Source organism: Cuculus canorus, chromosome 3, assembly GCF_017976375.1.
Source record: "Cuculus canorus isolate bCucCan1 chromosome 3, bCucCan1.pri, whole genome shotgun sequence".
NCBI lineage: Eukaryota > Metazoa > Chordata > Aves > Cuculiformes > Cuculidae > Cuculus > Cuculus canorus.
Genome location: NC_071403.1, coordinates 25,109,941 through 25,115,940, shown reverse-complemented (window position 1 = coordinate 25,115,940; position 6,000 = coordinate 25,109,941).

The window sequence follows — 6,000 nt, the reverse complement described above, 5'->3', positions numbered from 1 at the left end:
GCAGATCTGCTCCATATTCAATCACATTTGAATTCAGTGAAAAAAAAAAATGTGTTCTACATCCTGCTGATAGAAGCAGGGAGCTGATGTAGATGTGAGAGTGTGGTACAGGTTCCCACCTGACTTACCATCATTAACAGAGCTGCCGTGTAAGGCCTTGATTTGCCAAAGCCTCCAAATCCACAGCCCCAATTGACTTCAGCTGGAGTAAAATGGATGGAGATCTTTGAAACACAACCTTCCATATTTGTATTAAAAGGCAAAATTCTATTGAAACTCTAAATGTAAATGAAGAAGGATTTTCTCTAAAATAGAATTCTATTGGTATCAACTCAAGTACCAATAGAAATTCCAGTTTAGAAATAGACATTTGAGTTTCATTTTTAATGTCAAAGATGAAAAATCACTAGCCAGAGGAAAAAAGGCAACGTTTACTTGTAAGCAGTTTGATCCAAACTTATTGAGCAAATAGAAGCTGCTTCTGTTACAAATAAATAGGGTTGCAGATATTCTATATCTGTTTTCTGTGCTGGGGTGAAACTCTATCCCCCAGAGCTGTGTTTTGACTTTTGTCTTCACAGTGCAAGACTAAGACTTTCTGGAGTGCATTGGCTGTATTGTACAGCTGTGTAGACACTGAAACCGCCGAGAAGGTTTTTTTTAACTTTTTTCTGGGGGAGACAGGTGAGACAATCTTATCAAAATACACAATGGCTATGTATTTGGGAGAATTGTGGATCTTAGGGAAAATCATTATACCATTGACTACTGATGCCAAGGAACCCCTTGCTCTGAGAAAGCTGATCTTTACTCTGATTGCACACTGCTAGAAGAATATAGTTAATCATTGAATCTTTAACCCTAATGTTTAAGGCTTTCATTTAGATGTTGTACAAACACAGCTGGGTAAGAAGGCACTTTTCCAGTCATTGAGTCCAGTCTCACGGTATGATAAGCAGACAAAAGTGGTAATCTGCCTTATAAACTTTAGAAGTGTTTATATTTTTGTTTCAACTGCTTGTTTATGAAAACTCTTTATGAACCTTCTGCTTTAAGGCATATTCTTCTGATTTCCAGCCTACTTGTATGCATAATCAATTGACATATATATGATTCTGTGACAACATTATGTTTTAAACAACTTTACTGCTTTAGTATTTAACATTAGGATTTACTTAGAGACATTAGATATATTCCCTTGCAGCCTCTTTTTTTCTGTGCTAAAAATGTAACCTCTCTTCCCCCTTTGAATGATAAGCTTTTCATATAGCTGTCTTTGAGCCTGTTTCAAATATAGAAGATGAATTTAAAGAGGTGGGAAGGATGAGGAGGAGGCGAAAGGGTCAAACAATTGCTTCATATCTGCTGGAAAGACCTTCCTGATTCATTTAAAAATCATATTTGCATATTTTAGTGTTCTACTGTATTAATACTTCAACAGCCATGATTCTTTTGTCATTTCCAGTTCTCAACATATAACAGAAGTTCTTCTTAACAGTTTTCATATTTATATCCTTTCCTATTTCTCCATTCTGAAAGATCACCCAGTCCTTTCTGCATGGTATTCTGAAATTTTCTCTTATGAGTGAGCACTCTCAGTCTTATATCATCAGCAACTTCACAGCCCACTCCTACTTAACACCATTAAAACCTAATTGCATCATTAATACACATTTAAACAAGATCAGCTTCAAGGAGGAGTTCCGCTAAGACTCAGATGGGCATAACCTCTTTACGTAGTACGAATGCCATGACTGCTTTAGCTCATTCCTTGGACGTCTTACAGTCTCTTGACTTCTAGGCAGTGGAACAGCTCTTTCATTACATGAAACACCTGGTAGATTAAGCCTCTTACTTTAAATTGCAGTCCCCTAACAATCCACTATAGAGAACATTTTTTATCCTGTGCTTTGTATTCCTGGTGATAATGCTGATGAAGAGATGCACTATAGCATGCAGTGCTAATATACAGTCTGCAAGCGCTTCAGTCCTTACATACAGGCTTTTGCATTATTATAGACTAACTGAGAGTTTCCAACTTGAATACATGACACCAGCTCATCCTCATGCATCAGGATGTCCTAGTAAACTACAGGTGAAAAAAAAGTGGCCTTTAGAGGCAAAGAAAGAGTAGAGCTGGGTACTGTCAGAACTGCTGATGGTAGTTCAGTCTACATTGTGTGACCAGTTCACTACCTATTTCCATATAGCATCCAGGAAAATACCATTTCCATACCATCTATATCTAGATCATATCTATGTTTTTGCCTATATCTATAAAATCTATATCTATCTTTCTTGTTATAACTCTCATACTATTTTGTTTGTTCATTCTGTTATTGTGTTATTTTACTGCATTATTGACCACTATCTTAAATCATATACAATAGTAGTTATATATTATCTATATATAGTATAAATAGAAGAATTACTAAAAATGGTCTAAAACTCTAAATATCTGCTGTCTTGCCAGAGATTGTTCACCCTGTAGAATAAGGAGATCAATGTATTTATTATAAAAGCTCCCCACAGTTAACCACTTTAACAGTGGCACACACTTAGTAGCATTTTAAATTAATAAAGTAAGACAGAAGCAGACTTAGCTATGTGGTTGGTCAAATCAGTTACCTTCAGTATCCATCCCAGTGAGATGTACTTATAAGTAAAAATACATATTTTCTATCAATGGGAAGAAATAAATACTGACTTTTTTATAAAACTTTTAGTTGATTTTTCCACATTGTGATATTGAATATTTATGGAAGGCAAAGCTTCTGTCACTAAAAAATCCTGTAAAAAAGACATAGATTTTGCTCATAAGAAACCAAATTTTGAGTTTTATTTCCTGATGTTTAAAACTTAGTCTATCTTACTTAATTTAAGAAAGGATGAGAGTTTCCCCTTAAATATAACGAAACAAAAGAAAATGGAGAATATTCAGAAGATTAACTCTTTTAAATGAAGCTGAAAGCTTCAGTAGATTTTAATTAGAACTGCATGATAAGTTTTACAATCAAAGTATAACCATTCAAATTTGGCTTTTGGCCAGTTCTGCAAAATCAAAATAACATTAAGCACTGCCCTTTTACCACACATTTTAATTTTTTTTCTGAGAAAATTAAGTTTCTGATATCAAGTCAAGTAATAAACTCTGCATGTTATTTAGCTGTATTAGGCTGAAATTATGCAGAAGGTCGAATATGTTCATTAAAAAACTCTATCATTATTGTTTCATAACTTACTTCCTACTGCTATCCACATCAAAAATTGGGTTTGATTGTAAAGAAATCCACTAAGTTGGTTTTTTTTCACTGACATTGAACACCTCTGTCACCAGATATTCAAAAACACTGCCAAGACTGGAGAACAGTCTCGGGTTACTTTTAGGAATATTTCTAAACACCTTTGCAGAAGAAATGATTATTGCACTTTATAGAATGACAAAACCACACAAAATGTCAAATTTCAATGGAAGTTGAAGATTCAGATAGGGATGGCCAATTTTCAAATAGCATTGCTTGGGCTGCAGGACGATGGCTCCCCTGTTGTGACTCTTAGATTGATAATCTACGTGCTTCAGATGGGCATTGGTTATTGCAAAAGCATTGATTTTTAGCATTCCAGGAGGAAGCCCACATTCTTATCTCAGAACATGAGTTGAAAACTTGGTAGTTTTCAAATGGATTCTGTCTTCCATTTTTTCCTAGGATGATTAGTACTCAACACTAATTATTTCACTAGAACTATTTCATCTCACAAAAGATTTCATCCACAGATGAATTGAAAATCTAACCAAAGCCTGGCTGGTCTGTCAAGGAAGGCTTATATGACTAAGTGTACGGTATACTTGGTTCACATCTGTCTACCTTTATATCCCTGTTTTAGATGAGTCTTTGAGAGACAGCTTTATTGGAAGCAGCTTCAATACATGTCCAGGCACATGTCCCTGTTTACACCTTTGTACTGGCTCCTCTGTGTGGGGTAACTTGCATTACAAAATGTGGAAAAATATCATCTGGCTCTGAAGTGAAAATAGCAAACCCTCAAGCAAAGCTTGAAAGCAGTCATTTCTATTGTTTTGACTATAAACGCCTCATGTTTCACATGTACATATATTTTTGTGTTGTTTTAGCAAGACATTAGCTAATGATTCTGCTCAAGCACACGTTGATGTCATGCAGTCCTACCTATTGCTTTTCATGCAGAGTTCAGTAAAATTCCTTGGAGTTAAACAAGTCTAACCAGTAAGTATGCTAAGTAATAAGCAAACATTTGTTCTGCGAAATGTGAGTATCCGTAATATCCCTTATATCATCAAATTATTGACTTACAAAACCTTCTGTTTGTTACTATAGGTTAATTGTAGCTCTGCAGTGCTGAGCATTGTGATTTGCAATAAACTCTAGACACGTAATTCTAGTTACCACAAGTGAATGATCGGATAGAATGATCTGACAGACTACTGCTGATTTATATCAAAAGTTTATTTTAAACATAATTGCTGTAAGTACCTACTTAATGCATTTCACTTACCCCGAGGTCCCGTAAGCTTTAATGTGAGGACATTTCTCTCATCATTATTCTAATTCTTAAAAGCTTTTCATCTATAAAGGAACTTATCATTGCATACTACAGATGTGATTTCTTTGCTTCCTAATTAAATAGATTGATGGATATTTTAGATGTAAAGTCTTGGCCAGATTTAGGAACCTGTAGAAAATGTGAAAGCACTGCATATGGACAACCTATGGGAATTATTCAAGCATTTTACTTTAAAATAGTACAATAAAATAACTCTAGACTTGCAAAGGCTCATAGACACTGATATAATTAAATGCAACATAAAGATTAGGTATTGCTGGATGTCATGCTTACCTTTTCATTCACTTTCCTGTCATTTATGAGTAGCACCATTCAAATCAATGGATTTGACATTATCTTAGAGAATCAAGAACTGATTAATTACTGTGTATCATGGTTACTGCAAAAGTAGTCTGTCCCTACAGAATTTGTCTTCAGTGTTTTACTGCAGAACTGTATCTACAAATGCAGTTTTCATCATATTTCAAAATAGCATTTGAATTACACATTAATTTTAGGCTTATTAAATGTAACTTCAATATCCTCCCTTGGAAATCAACTTTTATTTTGTAACTCCTGGAAAATTCTAGGCGGTATTGGTAATATACATTCTTCTATACCTGTTGAGTTAGAGGATGGGGGATGGAAAAGGGGTTGAAATGATAGAAAAGTAGCAGTAGAGTAGCCAAGCTATCTTTGCAGTCCTTTGCAGTCAGATTGTTTCACAGCATAATTTAATTGTGTTTTGCATACACTTTGCCTGTGGCTTAAGCAGTTGTAAAAGTTCTGAGATGGACTTTACAGCCATCATGAAGAACACAGCAGTTATTGAAATTGTTTTAATGCAATGACAGGTAAAATTTAAATTGGTTTTATTTTCTTTTACTGAAATTTTCCTTTTCTCCATTTGTATAAAAAAACATCTGGAAGAAATTAGATCTGACTTTCAAGGAAAAAAATACCAAAAAGGAAAAAAAAGCTTGCTTCCCCCAACACCATATTAATAATTTCATTATGAGAAACATAACTTGAGGTGTACATTTTGGTTTCACAAATCAATGAAAAACAAATATGCTAGAGAGATAAATGGGATAAGGACACAGATGTCACAAACTTGGAGGAAAAAATATAAAAAGCTGATTAAAAAAGAAAACTCTACTTTAATCCTCTCCAGTACTGCAAACAGTAAATTTGAAAGAGAAAGTGGATAGAAATATGGCAATTCACTAAACTACCTTCTTTTTCACAGGCTGGGAATATCAGCAGTATAACTGTAATTTTTAGGAATGTATTGCTAGTTTGATCTTTTCAATTAATTTATGGTTCACCAATGCATTTAATTGGAAATTCTGAAACTGCAAGATTGTTTGCTATGTAAGATTTTTGCAGCACTATTTTGTCCCAAATTTTGTAAACAGT